This window comes from Castor canadensis, chromosome 11, assembly GCF_047511655.1.
Source record: "Castor canadensis chromosome 11, mCasCan1.hap1v2, whole genome shotgun sequence".
In the NCBI taxonomy this organism is placed as follows: Eukaryota; Metazoa; Chordata; class Mammalia; order Rodentia; family Castoridae; genus Castor; species Castor canadensis.
In genome coordinates this window covers 132,616,383-132,639,293 of record NC_133396.1, presented here as the reverse complement: position 1 = coordinate 132,639,293, position 22,911 = coordinate 132,616,383, and the positions used below count along the sequence as shown (strand labels likewise).

Here is a 22,911-nt window from a genome sequence, read left to right as displayed (position 1 = left end):
TGCTTTTACTTCTGCACAATGTTTTCTTTGCTCTTTACAGAGCATGCCAAATATAAGTTACCACCAGGGCTTTTGCACGTACTTTTTCCTCTGCCTAGAATGCCTGACTTAGATTCACTTTTCTCACTTTATTCATGTCTCTGGCCAAAATTTACTCTTTTAGAGATACCTTCCCTCACTGTTCTATATAAAATAGTATCCTAGTCATTCTCTCTATTTTCTCTATTTTAGTCTGCTTAATTGCAAAAAACACTGAAGGAACTATACCAGATATAGTCATTTAGTGAACAGGCTACACACACCTGACATACACCTGTCACTACAGTATCTTGGGCTATACTATAGAATTAAGTAGAGTAATTCCTTTGTCCTCACAGAGTTTACAATTTAGTGAGAAAGATGAGAAATAAGTAAAAGAAACATTACACAGTAATAAGAACTAAAGATGTGAAAAAATAGAGTAGGAAAGGGACTATGAACGGAGATGCGGGTGGAATTGAAGTTCGAGGTGAGTAGACAGTGACAGCAATTTTTCAATAAGAATTTGAAGGATAGGAGGGAGGTAACTTTTTAGATATCTGTAGGAAAAAATTCCAGGAAGAGGACAGAGCACTCACTAAGGGTTGGAGGTAGGAAAGGGCTGGTATCATCAGTGTGTCATTTGATTTTCTGTCCCTGTCATCAGAATGGAGCCTCCATCACAGGGGGATTTTATTTTTGTGGTTCACTATGAAATCCCCATAGTCTAGAACAAAAATCTCTGAATAAGTGTGTTTTGATGTGTTAAGTAAGGAAATTATTCTTGACTTACAAATGAGGAAGAGGAGGCACAGTAATTCAGCAACTAGTATGTAGTATGTTTGTGGTGGACTTCGAATTTGAAATCCCTCAAAGAGCTTACTCCACACTCCATGTTCAACCACTGTCCTCTGCTGTGGTAGCCCCAGTTCTCTCTGAAAATAGAAACAAGTGAATTGTGGACTCAATAGCTGGACTGGCAACCAAATGATTTGAGAAAAAGGAATATGGAACCTATTCTAGATTACCTTGTCTAAGTCAAAGCCGATGTGATTACTGCAAGGACAATCAGTCTTGGTGCTGTCACTTGTGCCTCTGACTTTGGGCAGGGTCTTTTTCTCTGTACCTCTGTTTTCCTAGCTAGAAAATGAAAATGTCAGGCTAGATAATCTTAGATTTTTTTTCTTGTCTTATATATTTGGGGGATTTTTCACATAGATGGCTGTTGCAATATTTCTCTAGATGTCAACTTCCTAAAAATCATCTGGGAAGTTGAACAATTAATATTTTTGAGCGATTTTGAACATTTTTTCCACTAAAGAGATGAATAGAAATGATCTAGGAAGAGAAACAGACAGAGGCATTCCAAAGAGAATGAGTTGTTAAGAGAAGGCAACTGGACATAACTACACATGTGTTAGGGAAATAGTGCATGCAGGTGAGACTCCTTTGGCTGGAACAAAAAAGTACAGAGGCAAGGGTATGGAGATGCTGACTTTCTTGGCTCAAAATACGAAAGGTTCTCCACACCAGGTAACGAGTTTGGGCCATCATGCATAGGAAGCAGAATGTATGATGGTTTCTACAGAGTGACCAGAGTGGTGTTATCCTCTGTGGTCAATGACAACATCTACATAACGGGTTATAACAAAAATTAAACCATTTTTTATTCTAAGAAGCTTTCTTGACATGATTTTTTGCAAGGCAAGGTGGAGGCAGAACAGACATAGCTTTATAAAGTCACTGGAATAAATTAGTAAGATTTAAAAATAGCATTTGAAGACCTTCCTTCCTCTCTTCCACGTCTATCCTGTACAGGGACCTTGTAGGCTGCAAAGCAAATGGTCCCTGCTCTCATGGCGCACAGAGTAGAAGGCAGCAATGACTAACACAGAAGCTTACTCTCAACATTTCTTGACAATACCTAAGGTACAAGGATCAGAAGAACTATTCTGAATTGAATGTAGTCAATTTTAGAATTTTCAAAAGTGTATAAAAACATGAAAATGCCAACTGCAGAGCAGGGTCAAAGGGTATCCTGTAAGCCATTAGTCAAGAAGGTAAGGAAAAGTAAAAACGATTTATAGAGATTCTCTTCTACACACACACACACACTGATTTTTTCTTCCTGCTTACTTACCCCTCCCATCTCCTTCTCCTTCTCATTCCTATTTATGCTTTGTAACAGCCATTGGTGTGGAAATCCCAAAAAGATTCCTTTGGAGCCTGTGGCTGACTGATCTTTACACCATATTGCTTTTCTTGTTGACACACTTGTGGAATTACCCATCTATGTCCTTCATGTTCAACTGGAGGTTGTTTTTTACCCCAGAGTTTTTGTATTTGGTTCAGATGGTCAGTAGCACTTTAGTATGTCTACAATATAGGCTGTATAAAAATTAATAAACTTTTTCAAGTAATCACAAGGAAAATGCAGTAAATGTTTGGTAGGAAACCATTTCTGAACAGATAAATAAAATAAGTATCTTACACAGATGCAAAAATGTATAGATATGTCTGGGCTTTGACCATAGTAGGAAATTACAGCTACTTCCAAATTTAACATTTTATGTTAACTCATACTAAACCAATACATTTAAGTATTTTAAGCAAAATTACATTACTACCTTAAAAGAAGAGTGACTTAATTCTACACATAACTATAGTATTATCAATTTGAAGTCCATTGCACTATAGTGATTAATTTTAAAAAGCAATGAATTGTTTCACTAATGCTTCTGATTTCTATACATCTAAATATATATCACATATATCTCTTAGTAATATGCATACATATATTTAAAAAAGAACATCATTGCCTTTGTTAAGTAGTTATTTTTTTTTTTTGAAATAGACTAACAGGTCAATGATAAAGTTCAGTTTTCCCTTCCCAACAGCCTGGTTCTTCATGAGTGATGGCAAAAGAATTCCCCATTACATCCTGTGTCATTTTTCTCCATTGTCCTTTCTTAATTGACTACACTCATGTTTTTAAAGCCTCCTTTTATTCACCTGCCTTTATAATGTTTTTAAATAGTATCTGAGGTACTTTCAAATTGCTGAAGTTTTTAAAACATTCTTGGTGTTGGATTTGTGTATCTGTGCACAGTAAATATTTGAAAGTGAAGGGAAAACAATTATTATAAAAGAAGAGCCATGTCATAAACTTTAAAACAAACTGACCTGAAGAATTATTTACTGATAGTTAGAATGTAGGTCTTCCAAAATAAGTGACTGTATCAATGTTCAATGGCAGGATTTCTGCAAAGTTGATGCCCGAGAGACAAATAAGTTTTCTTTAGGGGAAAAAAACCAAACCAACTATGCAATTGGTTGATGCACCATAAAAAATAATCTTTCATTTAAGTAAGAAAAAAAATTGAGTATAGCAACTCTGACACTTAAGTGTCAAATTATCATTTGATGAAGAAAAGAATGCATCCAGCTAACAGAAAAAATATATAAGTGTATTGTTTTCATCTTTCTTTCTGCAAATCTAAACAAAGTATTTTTAAGGTTTTCTTTTAACACCTAGAGTGACAGATGCCTTATGCTGACTTATGGGAGTTCTTTAAAAAAATCATACCTAGAAAGACTTGAAAGCATGATTCAAATATTATCCATATACCCATTTTCGTAACAGCATTACTCATAGTCTAACTATAGAAGCAACCTACTTCCCCCTGACCATAGATAGATGACTGGATAAACAAAATGCGGGATAGATATCCCATGTACAGTGGGATACTTCTTGGCATTGAGAAATTAAGATATTCTGCCGCCATGTGAATGAAACCTGAAGACTTTATGCTAATTAAAATGAGCCAACCACAAAAGACCAGCTACTAATGATTCCACTTACAAGAGTAACTATCGTAGTCAAGTTCATAGATACAGAAAGTAGAAAGGTGACTGCAGAGACTGGGGAGAGGGGAATGAGAATTATCGCATAGTGGGTGTGGAGTCTCACTTTGGAAGCAGGAAGAATGCTCTAGCGAAGGACGGTGCTGGTGGCTCCACCATGATGGATGGTGGTGATGGTTGCACAATGGCGGCTGCACCATGATGCTTAATGCCCTGGATCCTCACATGTACAGTAGTTAAAGTGCTACATTTTATGTTACATGCATTTTACCACCATTGCAAATTCCTACTTAATCATTTTCTATACACTTCTCTGTTTCTTTAGCTCAGGATCATAATCATAATCTTCAGTTCTTGGTGTTCACATTCAGTATTTCCAAAAATAGTTAGAAAGATGTGTGGACAGAGGAATGAAGCTGGTCTCTTTGTTTGGCTGAATGCTTGAGTTTCGATTTCCATTTCCCAAATCTCACATGAATATATTCAATCAATGTTAAGACAACCAAATGGTTTCTGGCTTTACTGTTTCCTCTTCTAGGTAATGAACTTGCATAAATGATCTGTTTAGGTAGATAGAATATAAATGACTCAATAAGCTACCAATAAGTAGAATGGATGCTTAGCCATATAAGTATTTATTGAAATGCTAAAAGTATTAGGAACATTCTAGGTATTTTAAAGAAAGTCTTATCTAGTGAATATTATAATATTCTACTTACCTACCAATCTCTGTCATCTATCATCTATCTATCTACCATCTATCATTTGTCTATCCTTCTTATCTATCATCTATCTATCATGTATATACACATCTATCTACACTGAGTAGAATTTTTAAGTTTTACTTTTCACATACATGCCCAAATCTACCTACACGCCTTAAGATTCAGAAATTCCTAGACTAGTCATGCCTTAGAGATTTTCCTGTCGACGTATGACAAGGCTCATGTACAAAAATAATTAAAACAATCACTTGTGTAGTTGCAAAGCAGATAATAACCCAAATGCCAAACAAACAAATGAATAAAGAAACTGAGGGTATTTACATAATGGAATATTATTCAGCACTGAGGTAAGTAAACATGCAAACATATGCAGCAGTGTAGAAGACTCTTTGAAACATAATGAATGGTTGTAGTAAGACAATGTACAAAATTTTATTTTTGTTTTAAAGCTCAAAATAAGGGAAATGATCACAAATGAGGAAGAGAATCCAAAAGCTCAGGAAAGTGATACAGCTACAATTAATACCTATGGTGACGTGCTACAATCTTCAAGGGGCGCCATTCGCATCTGGCCTGGATGTAGAAGTAGACGTTTCTTTAAATTTGTAAAGTACACACCCTGAACAACCATATGTGGAGGACTTCCTAATAGAAATTTCTAAGGAAAAGAGGGAAATGGGGGAGAAGTACAGAAGTTGCTTCTCCAAATTCAGTGCTGCTCTAGTTCTTGCTAGGCAGGCGCTTTTCCACTTGAGCCACTCCACGAGGCCTCCCTGCTCTAGTTGTTGAATTCGTCAGTAGATTTACAAGTGTCCTCATGTACACTCTTTTGCATTTATTGAATAATAGAGTCCCCAAAATAATTCCAGGATCTCTCCTAGATTTGTGGGTAGGAGAGGATGAGGATCTAAGATCAAGTGCTTTCTACACAAAGGAGAGAGAGACATTTTCCTTTTATGTTATCTGTTCTCTTGCCCTTGAAAATTACTATTCCTTTTTCTTTGCTTCCAATAAAAGCAAAAGGCATGCTTTAAGTTAAAATGTTGCATTATTCTATTTAGACACAGCAAAGCCTGTCAATAAAATATTTGTGGTGATTTCTTACCAAATGTCAACTAAATGTGGAGACTTCCAGTCTGAATTCACTGAAAAAGTGATGCATTAAATTGTCCCCATTCTCAGTTAGTATCTCTGCTCTTTTTTTTTTCTTTTTCTTTTTTTGGCTAATGTCCAAACTCAAACAAAATTTTTTGTTATTGTTATGCTAGGGGTCAGTTGTGGCATTTACAAAAGTTCTTACAATATATAGAATATATCATAGTTGAATTCACCCCCTCCACCATTCTCTTTTATTCCCTAGACCTTCTGTTCTTTACCTGGCTCTTCAGGTCAGTGAAATTTGTTGAAGGATTTGAAGAATTTCCAAGTTGAAAACAAGACTCTTCCTCAAGTCTATCAGCTCTTGGGTTTCTATACTGTTAGCAGCATAGAGCTATGACTTCCTACCCCCAAGTAACAGGAATAAAACGTGGTTAAAATCATTTGGATATTTAAGAAGATATTTCTTTGTAATGGTTGCTTTTTCCAAACCAGAATCATATTTTTGTATAAATATTCTCAGTTGAAGATTACCTAAGCAAATGTCACTTTAATTAAAAAAAAAAATCTCCCGTGGGTATATTCAAATCCCTTATCCTCGAAAAGCAGATTGCCTCTAAATTCTAACATGAATATGTGATGTAAAAATTATTTTTTCAAGATATTTACATCTACTCTTGAAAATGCATGAAGTCTGTGTCATAATTTAAAACATGAAAACAGTTATGCACTAGTTAATAATGTGACATGTTCCCAGACAAAATGAATTGTGTACTTAAAATATTTATAACTCCTTATCATCTATCATCTATCTATCTATCTATCTATCTATCTATCTATCTATCTATCATCTATTTATCTATAACATTGGATAATAGGAAGGTGTAAGATAACTATTACTTTTGCTTATAATAATTTTTGGTAAAAAGTCCACTACTTTTGAAGAAAACATAACATTTTATTTTTATATCCATAGGAATACTCTGAAATGCTAAGTTTCAGAAAGTTTCATTGCTAAATCACTATAATAAACATTATGTTACAAGTACATATTCAAATTAAAACTTGTTTCTCTGGTGACATTTGGAGCATCCCATCTGCATTGTGTGCTCTACCAGAATGCAGACAGTATCTTCTTTTTCTTTATATATAATAGTTATCCTATTAAAAGTCAGTTTGACATAAAATACCTTGTGCTATGAGCAAAATAACTCCCTATAATTCTCTGATGGACACACATTTTTAATTTCCATGTACTATGTGTTTATAAATTGCTAACTGACATATGATATGTAACGCAGATGGAAATGTTAAAAAACAAAAAATGTGGAGAGAATATATTGCAGAAAGAAAGAAAAAAATCTATAAATTGGTTAAGGTAAGATAATATAAACCAAAGTATCCCTTTGTCCATCTTTATTAGGTCAACTCATAAGCCTAACTGAAAAGTCAATTTTGTAGCAAAAGAGAAAAATGAGGGCAAGTACAGTATAGGAGGATTTTTAAGCGAGACACTGACAGATTGTAACATGCTGTCCCATCAGATGACATGGTGTTTTGACTGCATGCATATAGAGGGCTATAATTTAAATGCCATTAAAGACACATAAGCTCCAGCATGGAGACAGGAACACTGTGAAATCTTTTGGTCTGTAGTCACAATGCAGATAAAACTGTTCCTTTGATCTTGCAGTGCCAAACTCTGTTGTCCAGGGTTTGTGCTTGTCTTAAACTAAGACAGATTTCATTTTCCATCAGAGTCATTTTGTTAACACCACATAAAAAGTCAGGCATATTTTGTTGAGCACAGCCTAAGTTTTCTTCCATTGTTATTTTAGGGTTACATTATGATTATGTAGTCCTCAAAACAATGTGCCCAAAATACACACATCTGGGTCTCACATGACCAGACTCAACTTCATGTATCTTGATGTAGTATGGCTTAGACATTTGTATGCAAGGGAGTAAGAACTTTGTCATTTTAATCTCTTCTTTATACATTTTGTTTTGAAAAAAATGGAGATATTTTGTTCATAAGAGTAAGCAGAATACAAATTCATATTTTTGGTCTGTTTGAGGAAACGCAAGAACTTGTAGTCTGCAATAAAATATTTACCACACCATGTACAAAATCATACCAAATGCTCTCCAAATCAAGTCTGTAAGTACCAGAAAAAAACTGTGACAAGTTATCAATTTTGGCTTTAGATTGAAATTTTAAGTGTATATAGTACCCTTTAAAGGGGAAGGAATCATATGGAAGATTTTCATAATAAGTTCATTATTCCATTTCTTTGAAAAATAAGGCTAAGAGAAGCAGTCCTTGTAATGTGTACATAGTCCTGGTGGCTCATTGTATATGGCCCCATTGAATTTATGTCAAAAACATATATTATTTTTAGATGACAGTATATTGTATTTTCCAGAGCCTAGTATATTTTAGGTCTTGCAGATGCATTTGGCAATTTTCTTTTGTATTAAAAATGAAAGGAGTAGTATTTTTTTTAAAGTAGTAAGTTAGGAATATCTTTTGCAAGACTTAATATTAAAATGTCATTTTTTCTGTCTGTTTGTTATATATGAGAGTTATTTCTAGTTTCTTTTCTATGAAAATTTGAGATGATCGAAGGCAGTATATTTAGTGGCCAAAAATAATATTTCCACTCTTTCAAACTTTATATATTATCAGGTAAGAAAATCTTGATAATTAGCTTTATTAAGTTAGATTTAAATAGCTTAAAGACACAATGTCTTGCGCACGAGTTTTTTCTTCACTTACATTTCTTCTTTCTGTTTTTGACTTGATACATTTCATATCATGGGATAAAAAACTCTAAAAGTCAACTTTCTGATTGAGAAGTCATTGGAAACTTAAAAGTTATTTTAAATGTGTGAGAAAACTAAAAGGACATGGAGGAAGGGCAGGGGGAAGAGGAGAAAGAGAAGGAGGCAAAGGAGCAGGAGGAGAGCAGAGAACAGAATCCTAAGAATGTTCTATGCGCTCAATCCATATACACCTGGTGATGGAATTCCTGACTGCAGAATGGTAAACCCAGGCCACTTCTGTGTAAGCGGATCCCTTGGCAAGGAAAAGCAGCATTTTTATCCCAAGCTCTGCAAGACATCAATGACGTGAAAATAGACCATCATGTGGAAACAATTCTGCCTTATTGATTCTGAAAATAATTCATCTGTCTACAAACGCCCAGGAACAAACCAAGATTGGTACAGAATTTGTTCTTACTCACTGCATGCTGATGAGAAGTGAATTGCAGTTAAGAAAGGCAACAGCATGAAGGGCAACAAATCAATCTCAGAGAATGTGCTGTAACTTTGTATCTGATTTTGAAATGGCTTTTTAGAAAGTTCATATCAACATCTTTCTGGAATCCATAGTTGCCAATGGTTACAAGTGTATGAGCCCCAGGCAGTTGCTTAACAAGTTTTTCTCGAGAAATGAAGGTAAACAAGCCAGCAGCTATCTAAACTAGTATTTCTTTTATGGTTATTTATACTAACTATACACTGTAGTATTAAAATAGTAAAAGAATGCACAGTATCTTCTGGGTATCAGAATACCAGTTGACTAAAACTGGCAAAATGCTTAATCAAACATAAAATCAATATCATAGTAATACAATTACAGTGCAAAAAATTTTCACCAGAAGAGGACATTAGAGATTATAGTCAGTGAATGAAAGGTGTAAGCCTTTCTTAATCACTTGAAATCGATAAATTATGAGACAGAAAGAGATGAGATTTAATCATTTGAGTGTAAAATTTTGAAAAAGAACAAGAAGGAGAAATATTAAATTAAGTAGCAAATTAAGGCAAATAAAATATGCATTGGAGAAAACTTCCATATTTTGGACAAAATGTAGGAAAGAGGGATAAATAGAAATAAAAATAATTTGTACACCAAATAAATCATGTTTGCAAAGTGGTGCTATGAATCAGAGAATCCTCATCTGTTCTGGATCAAGACAGTTTAGTTTCTTGATCACTGGCAATCACTTTGATTAACAAAGTAATTTTAGGGCATTACTAAACTCCATTTCATTCTTAATGTTATGAACAAAAGCCACTAATGCTCTTACAATGAGAATAATAATTACTTGTCACCATTACAAAGATAAATTAACAGTAAATCAATCCAATAGTCATTCCTTTCGGTCATTTTTAAAGAATAAAATTGATCTGAATAAGTGATTTAGAAATTTTATCAGCTATAAAACATAAAATCATTTCAGACATTTTGTGATGCTAACTTACAGTTGGCTTTGCCCAACACTTACTAATTCTGTATTGCTTCTGGAGGTCTACTGATTTCTAGCAAATTCCTAAGTTTCTGAAGATCTCCCCATTAACTGAGGTGCTATGGGAATAACTACAGAGACCAGTGACTCTCACAGTACTTCTTCCTAAGCCAAGTCCCTACCAATGGTGTACATAGAAATGTATTTGAACAATCATTTGTCTATCTTGATGATTTGAGAAAATGATGGCAGAATGGAGTCACCAAAAAAACCCAAAACAAACAAACCGGGAAGAGTACCGTGAATACAAGCAGAATGGGGTTCTTGCTCTACACTAAATTACAGATGGCTAAATTTGGAACAAGCCCACAATGTGGAGTTACATATCACTAAGAGAAAGACAAAGACAGCGTACGACATCTGTAAATGGTGACATATTATATCTGTGTGTTAGGTTCCAAAATGTTGTTGGTACCAAATAGTGTGTTCTCCAATACCCAAGCTTTTGGAGTTGCCAGGAAAATATCAAAACAATGAAGGCTGTTTGGAATGTGTACTCAACTTCCTGTTCAGGGACAGGAGCCACAGCTGCTTCAGTAGCAGTGGGTCTCCAGATGTCAGGGCTGTAAGGAGAGTGAGGTAATTGCAGGAAGGAAGGGATACAGTTTTGTCAGCACGGATTTCCCTGACAATTGAAAAGCCTGGATCCGGCCTTACTGCCAGCACTTTGGACAAGCACACGAAGAGCTTCAGGTCTTCATGAGAAAGTGTGGAGGTTTGAACACTGGCCTCTGTGGAATGGGACAGGCCAGAATTATGAAAATGTGTGGGAAACAAAGAGAGTAGGCACTTTCAAAGCTGCATTATCGCATTTACAAAACAGTTCTGTTTGCAAAAGATGGTGTTATAAGACCAAGAAGTAAATAATAAAGTCTAATGATAAATGTTCTAAGGGTATGGTTTATCTATTGCATTAAGAGAACATAAGTTCAAGTCCTAGTATCGCCAAGAGAGGGAGTGGGGTAGGGGAAAGGGGGAGGGAGAAAGAACTAAAGATTTAGACATAGATAAAGTTGTTACCCTTTATTTAAGGCTATCTTTGGATACTAATAACTGCATACAGTAGATAGGATGAGATTTTTTTTCCCCTGTGTTCAACAAAGAATAATCTATTTCTTAACTTCTCTTCCTACATAGTCAAAGGCTACAAGTTATTATCAACTTTGTAAGTTTTCATTCAGAAGCTAGACTCAAGGGCCCTATTTCTACATGGGAATTTTAGAGAGTACATTATTTGGCATATTTTACTTTCAAAAGCAATTCATATCTGTTCACATATTATTGATATTAATTCAATTTGCCAATTCCTTTTTTTCCCTAAGGATCTGTATTATTTATTTTATTAAGAGTAGATATTACTTTGATGTTCTTTGCAGACTAGTAGAATAGAAAATTGGTGTCTTGGTCTCACCTAAAAAAGGCATGACTGAGGATGCTGAGAATTTTATGATTTAATTTTGGATTCATTCTACCAACCATGAAGAGAGGGATGTCTCCTCTTCTTTTTACCAGCTGTCCCATCCTTCCACCAAAACACTAAGCTTTTCATCATGTTTGTGACCAGTCAGAATACGTTATCTATTCACTCACACTGAGCTAATCACAGTCAGCTGAAGAGTTATGAATCACATGTGCAATTCTTGTGCCTTGTCTCTCCCACTCTGTAGAATTTTGGAGGGAGGACTAGAATTTTACATCTGTTTTGTTGGACCTGGCCTATTACACCTGACTAAAGTGTAACCTAACTGCACAGACATAACACACTCACATCATCGTTCATACTAAGGGCATATTCTAGAGCTGTATCCCCTCTATGGTCACTGATGACAGCCCTTAAAATTTTTTGAGTCCTGGTTAAGTTATTCAATATATTGTATCCTATAGTTCAGTGCTATATTAAATTTTTTAGGACTTTGACCAAGCTTAAGTAATGAATTAATAGGGCTCTGTAGTACATTTAAATGATAAAATACATAAGGACAAAAATAGTGGATTCTTTGGGGGCTGAACACAGAGAGGAAAGAATGGTTAATTCTTCTGGGCCCAGGTAGAGTAAGGATAATTAAGGAAAATATAAACAATATATTGATAATAACCTGCTAGTCCAGGAAAATGAGCTTTTACTATTTTATGGGCATTAAATAATTTTTAGCTAATTCAAATCTCTATTTGGGAGCAGTTAGTCAGTTTTTTTTTTTCTTTTAAGGGTTCCTGTCTTTCAATAATATGTGAAAAATCATCTATTACAAACAACCCCTCTCAAGTCATTCCAGTAGAAAAGCTGAGTTTCTCTATTGTAAATGAATAAACTCCAATTCACACAACTTATTTATGTATATCTACATGATATTTGCCATTTTTTTAATCAATAGTATGTTATCAACTTAATATAAGCTATCTCTGAGATTCATCATGTCTCCAGGACAGTGCCTTCCTGTGGTCTTAGATCACCTGCAAACTTGTTCAATATTCAGACTCTCAATCTCACCTTTGAACCAGAGACTCTTGGCACAGGGCCCCAACAATATGCATTTTAACAAACCCTCCAAGCATTTCTGATGCAGCTAGTGTTTGGGAAACTTTACCCTAAGAAAAATCCGAATAGTTAATGGTGGCTTTAAGCAACAAAGTTGCCAGAAAGAGTTGCACAGAGGACAATTACATGAAATTGCAATTTCTTGTCAAGGTGAATGCATTCAGTATAAAGTGTTTTTTGAAAATCACATTTCAAATCCAGTAACAATGGATTTTATACTCACTCATTTCATTACATGTCATATTATTTACTATCAGGTAAAGACTTCACTGTAATTTGAACAAATGCAACATTACCCCAAGTTCTTTATGAAGAAGAAACTAAACTATAAGCATAATATCATTTCATGATACAGTTCCTACAAGTTGGTGTTCCAAAGCCTCCTAAGTTGTATGTCCAACTCTTGACATTACAGATTCATGGTGATACTTTCAGTGATTACAACTAATGCCCGTGCCATTGATATTACAACTGAACCTATTTCTATCCTCAGTGTGCAACTCAAGGTCTGTAGCAAGCAATGTGTTCCCTCTCTCATCATTCATGGATCCAGAGACCTTATTAAGATTTCAGATCTTAGAAATACAATTCCAAACACAGTCTCTGAATTTTAGTGCTTCTACATCACCTGGTAGAAGGTCATGAGCAGATAAACCTCAGGAATTTTGTAAAACTCCATGAAAACCAAGAAGAACAAAGTGCACATCAGCTCCACTATAATGGATACTTGAGGGTGAAGCCAAATATGTACACACACAAGCACTCACGTACATTCACACACTGACACTCAATAGACACCTTCAGTCTGAAGGAAAACCATCAGTTAATAGACCCAAGCTGTTCACATACATTTTTGTCGGTCAAATCAGGCTAAAACACATTGGTTTAACATCTGTCACAATTTTTGGATGAATAATAGATTAGATAATATATAATACATATAAAATATATTATAAACAATATATTTTGCTTGCAGCCTAAAGTCTAAGATTATGTATTTCCTGGAGATTTCTCTTTTGACAACTTTGTGTCATGTCCAGATGGGTATTATTTTTTCTTTCCTACTAATATAGTTCCACTAGAAAAATGTACACAAAAAATCCACAAGAACATATCAAGTTAACAATTCCACCATCTCATCATTAGTTTAAAAAAGTTGATACTCCATACTTTAGCTGAATGATTATCAGCCCATTTCACCTGATAATCTCCCAGGTATAATTCAGATTTTTCTTTCACTCTCAGTATTTCATGTGATATCCTGGAAAGTTGTGCTTTAATATAAAGATAAAGCTAGCATTTATGGAAAAGTACCTTGAGGGTCACTGTTCTAAAACCAGTTATGAATAGAATCATCCTAATATAGTTTTATTTTATTCTTTGGTGCCAAAGGTTTCCTCTAAAAATACAGTATTATGCTACAGCTATAACACATATGGAAACTTCTTCATGCCCGAGCAAAGGCAAACATATTACCTTGGATATTTTTAAAGAGGCCCAAAGTATGAGCCCACATTCAACAGCCTTTAAAATTCAGGTATTATCTGGCAAATAATTCAAGTGATGAATATACAATTGCAATTCTAGTACTGTATATGTTATAGAAATATTTTATATCCTGCAGAAATATTTGTCTTAAAGAGCTATTTATCACTTAGTACAAAGTTTTGTATACAAAATTTCTATTAAAGTTAAGGCAAGCAACCAACATAATTCATTTTATATATAGATAAATGAAGAAAAGAAAAATGTCTAGACAGGTGGCTCTCAGTCGGGGGTGATTTTGTTCTCTGAAGGACATTGGCAATGTCTGGATATAAATATGGTAAGGGAAGGGTGTTATTGACACCTACTTGGTTGTAGTTAAAGATGCTATTAAATTTCTGTGACTCACAGGACCTCTCCCCTTGACAAGGAATTATCTGGCCCAAAAATATTAATAGTGTCACTGTTGAGAAACCCCAGTCTAGAGGAATATAAAATACTCTACAGTCAATATAAATTAGCCACAATCACTGTAATTTCCATGCTACCCAGCTAGGAAATGAAAGGTTTCTATCACAGCAGCATAACCCCATAACATGACTGAAATCCCCTTTCTCATACTCACAATATCCACTGCTCCAATTCTCAAGCCCTAGAACAAGTTTCCCTTCTCAGTGAAGAAACTATTGCTAACTATTACAGACCAGCACTAGATTCTTATTTGTAAACTAATATTTTCACACTGGCATTTTGATTTGTGTGGTACATTGGCTTGTACATTGGCTTGTACGAATGTTCAGCTTTGTTAATAAACTTCTTTTTGTGAAAAGCAAGTCATTACATGAAGTTAGACTGCAACTTATAAAAAGTAGTCACTTCATTCTCTGTATAATTACTGCTACTCATAACACTTTTATTTGTGTCTTGTTTCTTTCCAAATTTTCTTGAATGAAAATTAAACAATAAAATACTAAAGCACAAAGTGCACTTTCTAAACTAAACAGGTTTTGATCAATAAATGTCTTTCAATGTGCCTTTGAAAATTCTACTATCTCTGGAAATAGTTTCTCATGTACACAATACATTTCTAGGTTTCCTTGGCTAAAGATGCCATTCAAACTCTAATATATTTTTGTGACATAAAGTTAACATTGAATAGATGTTGCTGTGAATTTATAATTTGTTTGGAATTTCAAAACAGCAGATTGAGAATAATGAATTTCGAGCCATCCAATTCAAATTTCCATTGAGTTCCATTCTTCAATGTTGTTTATAGAATACACTACAAGCAGGTGACACATAGACATGCTTCCTGTCCCTGAAGATTATAGACGAGGCAGTTTAAAATGAAACATCATCTCAGCAACATCTGGTTGTAGATATCTTTGTTAAAAATACAGACACCACACACCTTATAATCTGGTATCAGCAGTGGATCTATCCCTAAAGCATTAAGCCAATAAATATCAAACCCATTTGAAACATATTAGTCTGAAGAAGAAGAAAAAAAATTAAGTTTATCTTCATTTGTGGTGGTTTCCTTGTATTTTGTTTTTTGACTAAGAAAATGCAATTTTCCCAAAGTCTGAATTTAGGTTATAATACTTTAACCTTCTGATATTATTTAAATTTGACAATCATGGAGACAAAGCAGATTTTAGCTGATTTGGGAGCCCATGAAACACAAATTAAAACTACAAATTCATGCAAAATTCTGTCTTAAAAATTATAGTATTCTTATTTCACTTAGATTTTGACATCGGTGTTTTGGGACATATGCCTCAAATAAATAGCAAGTAGCATTTGACAGTGGAAACTAAGAACCATTTAAACATCACCGTTTCATTGAAATTTTCATCTGTAACTGAAGAGGTGACCATCTTTTAAATATTTAAATCAATCCATCCTTAGAAGTGCAATATTATGATTTCTTCACTATATCTTAAGGCTTACATTGGTAACCATAAGTGTGGCAAGCTTTTTGGAGCAAAGACATTTTACTTGTCTAATTTACAAAACTACTCATTTCTAGTAACCCCACCCTGTCTCCACCTCCCAAGTAGCTGGAATTATAGTGTAAGCCACTATGCTCAGCCCAATGTTTTTTAAACATCATGTCTACAGTATTTTTAAGAACTGAATTTCCTACAGAATGCCAACAACTGCTTCTAATGATATGATCTGTTTATCTGCGTAATTCTCCTTGCCACTCCCACTTCTGCCTATTATCAGAATGCTCATAAAAAAGAAATAGGATTTGTCCCCTTTCAGTGTTTTTGCTCTGTTTTCTTGCATAGCTATGAATCAAACTCAGGGTGTTGCTCATGCAAGGGAAGTGATCTACCCATTAGCTCCATCTTAGCTCTCCTATCTAGTTTTTAAAGAGCACAATACCAGTAAGGGGAAAAGGACCTCTGAATTTCCAACACACCTTATGAAATAGCTTACCTTCTTCTCTTCTGGGAAATCTCTTTGTTCTCATTAACACTAGAGGACTGTGTGTAATAAATCACCAAAATACAAAAAAAACCCAAAAAACAAAAAAACCCATCAAATGGGGATTACACTTGTATACAAAATGTAATATTCATTTACATACAGAATTTGTTTGTGTTTCATACATATACAAATGCCAGAAGATAAATAAGTAAAGTTGAATAAAGTTAAATAAGTAAAGATAAATAAGTAAAGTTTTGCTAAAGAATAACATTCTCAGAAAGTTTAATACATACTCTTGCCTATGTGGAATGGTAGTTACATTTTACTGTGTGTATATGTTTCATTGACTGCATTTCTCCTCAAGCATTTCTTAGAAAATATTTTCTGTGTCTAAATATATGCAAAATTGTGATTCAGCCACTGACACAAGCAAGTGGAATGACTTAGGAAAAAATTATTTTCTGGACTTCTTTCTCTTCATTTGAATATAGTTGCATTATATAATTTCTGTTCTTTCTATCATTTTTACCAACTTCCAGGCTTATTTTGAATACAGTAGGTACATAGGCACCTAAATTTCATTACCTTAAAAGCCATTCCATTCCTCAAAGAAGGGTTTTCTCCAAAACTCTCCATCTATAGCATGTTCAAAAGTGAACTAGATTGTGGTGAATGGAGGAGGCCTGTGTAGATTCACTGTCTCCTTTCACTTTTAAATTTAATTTACTTATCTTTTCTGGCAGTACTGAGGTTTGAACCCAGTACTAGGTTGCTAGGGAGCTACTCTCCCACTTAAGCCACATCCCCAGCCCTACTGTCTCTTTTTAAAACATGCTCTTTGTTTTTCCTAGGAGCACTCAGTGTGGAACAGTAGTCTGGGGCCCAGCAACTACTGTTTTTGTTTTGTTATTGTTTCCTTTTAAGATAAGGAAATGGCAGGTAAGAAAGTTAAATAAGGAATTGTTAAGGCAAGGATAAAATGAAGTGGAAAGTGGGGTCACAGGTATAAGGAAGAAATGGAAACAGACGGGGAAAGAAGCCAGCAAGGAGTCACCACCCTGTTTTGCATCTTCAGAGCCAGGGCCTGATTCTTCTTCAGACCTGGAAGTGGCGTCTTCCAGACAGGGCTCCAGTGGCCAGATCTCTAAAAGCCTCACTCCAACAGCTGATTCAGATGCAACCAAAGGAATAGAAATTACAGCTTTCAACCCTTTATTTTATGCCTCTTACCTATAATCCTCTAGTTCCAGTCTGTCTGATCACTTGACAAAGGTTTTGTTTTTGTTTTTGTTTTTGTTTTTTTTATTTTTTTAAAATTAGTGCAGCTTTGGGGGACACTCAAACATGCTGTACCCACAGAGACCAGTAGACAGCCCTGGAAATTCTTGATGAGAAAAAAGTAATATCCTGCTGGGAACATAAAATGGCACACAGGGCACACATGATGATTGTCATAATTGAGATTGTCATGTGTCTTATTAAAAGCCATCATTTACCTGGAGGTCTTTCTTGAAAATAAAAAGTGAAGATGCTTTACAGATTGTACATAACGATGTTTTTCAAAGCCATACTGTTCTGTTTTCATATGTATGTTGTTTGGTTAGATCCTTCAAAGACCTTCAAGGTTTACTTTTATATTTAAAAAGAGTGAAGATGAAAGCTATTATTTGAATACAGCATTGCATTCAGAGGCCCCAAGATGCTTATTATAACTGCCCTGATGAGAGGTGGAAGCTCTCGTGCCTGCCATTCCCCTTCACTGCACACTTAGGTTCTCTGTCTGCTGCCTCGCCTAAGTGATATGGCATACATTTAATGAAAAGACAGTAAGAAACATCAACTATAAAAGACATCTGCTAATGAGAGGAAGAAAAGGGCAAGGGGGAGGGGAAGAGAGAGAGAGAGAGAGAGAGAGAGAAGGAGGAGGAGCAGGGAGAGTAGTGCTGGGCAGGGGGAAGAGACTAAATTCTGTGACATAGAAAGAACAAAGCATTAACAACATTGAGCTTAAAGCAATAATGGACGTACCTTAGCTATGCCCTAGTTTTGGGCTACAATTGACCAAGCTCTCTACACTCCTTTAGAGACACCCACATTTCTTCAACTTCTGTATTTGTCATTGAGGATGTCAATCAAATTACCTTCAGTTTCTGTCATTGATTTGTTGGTCATTTTGCCAAGATACCTATGCAAAACAATAACAAAAAGATTATGTGACCCTCAGGCCATGCAAACCAAGTAGTTAAAATTGATCTTTTATCCTTTTATGAGAATGCTTTCCAACGCATGGGTACCTGACGACTTTTAGCATCTCAAATCTTTCCTTTTCTAGGGTGACTCACTTGGCACCATAAAACATAGTTTTTTTTGTTTTGCTTTGTTTTGTTTTTTAACTCCATACATAAATCATGCTGAGTAGCAACCAGAGACCGTTGAAAAGATAAACTAATCACTTTGGCTACGTCCAGATGCTAATTAATTATTGGGATTGGTTGTCCTTTAAGTGCATTTCCCATATGTAGAAATATCTTAAAATTTTCTTGATTATTAATGAAATCTAGATTGTATTCTTACCATAAATATATTGGCTTTGTTTTGTCATCTAGTTTATCTAAAGAGGCTATTTTATTGATTAGTGTTGTTATCTTTATATCATTCTTCTAGTCTATGATAATAATTGAATTTAAAAATACTCCAATAAGAAAATACTGAATGTGATTAAGCTATGTGATTTGTTCTCCTTTTAATTAGGCTAAATGATGACAGGCAAATATGCTTCTTTTCTTTTCAATATTGAATTAGAGAATCCTGGTATTTTATAATAAACAAACAAACAAATGTACTATAAGAAGGATTATTTCTAACCCCCAACTTCGTTATTTTCTTAGCTGGTTGTTATGTATTCTCTCTCCCAGAATGAATATCTATTGTTTCCATTTCAAGCATTGTTTACTTGAATCCTTCGACACTAAAACCTACCTTCCTGCTCTCTGGCACCTGTGCTGAGGCTTGAGGGATGGTTTAGGAAGCACAGCTAAAGAGGTGAGATTGACCCTGCTGGCTGAGAGAGCCAGGAGGTTCACTGACAAGTTTACTGTCTTCAGGCAGAGGCAGAGGCAGAGGTCTCTGCAGTGTAAGAAGTGTCTTGGCAGCCCTGCTTTCTTGCTGGAGTTTCACAACCCCCCAGTTCACTATCTCGCTCAGCAACTCTGCACATCTGTGCACTTAGTAGGGAAACTAACAAGGCAAGGGAGAGTTAAAATGCATACATAAATCTGTCAGATATGCTTTAAGAAATTTTAAATCACAGACTATCAGACTTAATGTTAAAGAATGCTGAAGCATTCTGACAAGTGAACAAATAGGCCAATCAGCTTTACACTGATTTACGTGACTGAAATCATCAGGGATTTTCTGTCTCTACCAGTTAGATAGAACCAATTTGCATGTTCTATTTCAAAGTTTTAAAAACATTTAATGTTTTATACCTTTCCCCTCACCCCAAGGATTAGAGTTTTGGGGTCAACAATGCTTTTGGAGAATGAGCTCCAAACAACTTCCTATAAAGGGCAAAACGCTTTGTATTATAGCTAAAGGAGACTGAGGCTCAGATTACTGTGTGGCTAATAGGGTTTAAAAGTAATACTCTTTACATACATTTGCATATACATATATTCTTTACACACTTATATAGTATTTTCCTTAGATTAGACATGTATCCTGACATGAATATTGTGCAGATAGAGTTTGTGGAAACATTTTCATGGTCATGTGGTTTACCTAATATTCCTATTATCCCCCCAAGACATCTCTTCTTGAATTATGAGGTCATTTGTTAGTTTCTTCTTTCTCTTTGATGATTCTATTGGCTAAAGAAATTTAGGAGCTTGGAAGGGTGTGGAAAAGTACAAAATGGTTTCTCGATTTTTTTTTTCTAGATTTGTTATAAAACTTTTTTTTTAAATAAAATATCCCCACTGCAATTTCTTGGTCTATTACCCCTGACAGCTACTATTAATTATATTTTAACCTGTTAATGGTCTAACAATTTCTGAAACGTATTAAGGCAAGTTGTGTGCAAGGACAGAGTTCATCTATTAAGAGCAGCATGCTATCAAGTGGGTATGCAGCAGGCAGGAAGAAAGGCATGATCGCCCTTAATAGGTAATCTTTCTTTGTCTCCCAGTCCTAGCCTGTGCACCTACGCCCTGCCTGGCATGGCAGGGAGGCCGACCAGACAGACTTCACTGTGGAAGCCAAGGCCCTGGGCACACAAGCTGAAACTTGCATGCCTGGCAAGGCTCAGATGCCAGGCTTTGCATGTCTTATAAACCATTCGCTTGCCTCACCAGTAATGATACCCTGGGGCTGCCAGGAGGGGATTCTTTTTATAGGAAACATACTCATAAGGATTTAATACTATCTTTCTGAACTCTTTGATTCAATAAGGTTAAAAAAAAAAGGAGAAACTTTTGCCTCTTATTGTGTAGACCCCATGATGTGAGCCGGTGTTAATTTTTTATGCAAAAGTAGTATGTAATCAACATCTCTCTACTGAGCTCAAGATTCTTTTTTCCTTTTTTAACCATGTGCTAAAACAAATAAAATATCTTGCCACTGAATGTCTTTTTTTTCTTTTTAACAGGATGAAAAGACTTTTAGGTTAAACAACATTTGTTAGGCTTTGATGCCATCAAATGCAATTTCAATCTTCTTGAAATCCACAGCCCTGCCCCTCCAAAATTGCACCTATGCGTCAGCTTTCAATTTTGCTCACTAGTGTTTTACACATGAAATCTATTTTCACTGAGAAAATGGAATCTTTGTGTCTTTGTCTCTGAGGCGCAGCTCTCAGGCATGTTCTGGCAGGGGCTTTGACTGTCGAGGCACTGGGGGAGGGGCATGGCAGTCATTTGTCAGCTTGCCTGCATCTGTAATTTCTGGCCACTCAGCAGTTTAGACGGTCTTAGAAAGGGGGCAAGGAGGGTGGGGGGAAGAGCCTGTCACTGATGAAAGCCAAGCCCAGAATAACTGCCCAATGTTAACGACTGAACAGAGAAGGGGAGGGTCTGAAAAACTTTTATTGTGCTTTAATGAAAAAGATTTTTTTTTTTTTTGGAAATGGCTAATTTACAAAATTGCACATGGTTAACATTTTCAGATCTCCGTTTAGAAAACTCCTGTCCATATTGTGTTACCAATTTCATTGCTTTTACCTTGGCAAGGGCTCATGAAAGTATTTTAATTTTCCACCAGTGCTTCTGGTTATTTCTGCTCTTATTTCCTTGTAACAAAACTGACAGCCCAATTAAACATCTGCATTTTCTAATCTGGATTTCCCCCATAACTGTTTTGCTTTTCTTCTAAAACTTCCAGATGTTTTGGCTTCTTTATGATTTTAATGCATGCAAGTGTATTTTCTCTCATTTCAAAGATACAAGAAAGAGAGAGAGAGAAGAAGAAGAAGAAGAAGAAGAAGAAGAAGAAGAAGAAGAAGAAGAAGAAGAAGAAGAAGAAGAAGAAGAGACAGAGAGACAGAGAGAAAGCTAAATGAACTAACCAGATGTGTCTATATGAAAGCTTTGTAACACAGCAATAATTAGGTCAGTATTTTTGTTTCTATGGATAGATTTACATGAGAATGTATCTTGTCTTTCAGCACTTCACTATTTGAGTTGATCTTTGCAGATTATTTTGTAGGCTATCCAGTTCAGAATTCACATTGTGATCTGTTCATTAATTGTGGCAAATGAACAAAGTATCCAACTTTGTTATCTCAGTGTCCAGTAACCAGGAGAGAAGCTGCTGTGATTTGTGTTTTATTATTTTTGTCTCTATACTTCAGGGAGAGATAAGGAGTTGTAAGCTATGTGAAGAAACAATACAATTTAGCTCAGTTTCTGCCTTTGTTCAAACATTAAAGGAATCATCAATATCTTGCCTTGAAGTGTCTGGATAAGAGTTAAAAGAGTCTCTAGTATATTTCAAGAAAACCTGTTTCCCATAATTAATAACAGGAAGCTGGGTAAACAGACTTTTGCTGAAAGATGAAACTGAAACAGTAACATATACACAGAACATGGGAAAAGAAACAATGTAGCATTGTGTGGTTATACTCAAAGTGACTCAGTTCAGATATACTTATGCAATATGCACTCACATAGCACTTCAGAGTCAATGATTCTTAATTTTACATTTCAGGCTATTTAAACACATGGAGAATGCAGTCACTTCTCCCACTACTTAGTATCTGCCAGTGATTGCAGGCTACTTATAGGTTTAACTTTGACGCAGACAGTCATTATTTCCTGGAATATAGCTTTTCTAGGCATGTAAACATGATGGAGGATAATATATTTTTAAAACATTGCTACAAGACTTCAAAAATTCATTTCTGCAGCACACTTTTAGAAATGAATATGCGTGTTAG

At 35.3% G+C, this 22,911-nt stretch overlaps 1 long non-coding RNA gene across 3 annotated transcripts in view; it reads right to left on the bottom strand.

The window, feature by feature from the left end:
- The window catches only part of LOC141413982 (uncharacterized), a 66,567-nt gene that overhangs the window by 14,322 nt on the left and 29,334 nt on the right, over window positions 1-22,911 (bottom strand). For 2 of the 3 annotated variants that reach the window (XR_012439064.1, XR_012439066.1), the window contains exon 2: window positions 812-18,666. This is a non-coding gene — a long non-coding RNA (uncharacterized lncRNA). The remainder of the gene's footprint in view (window positions 1-811; window positions 18,667-22,911) is intronic. The other variant, XR_012439065.1, reaches the window with a different exon arrangement.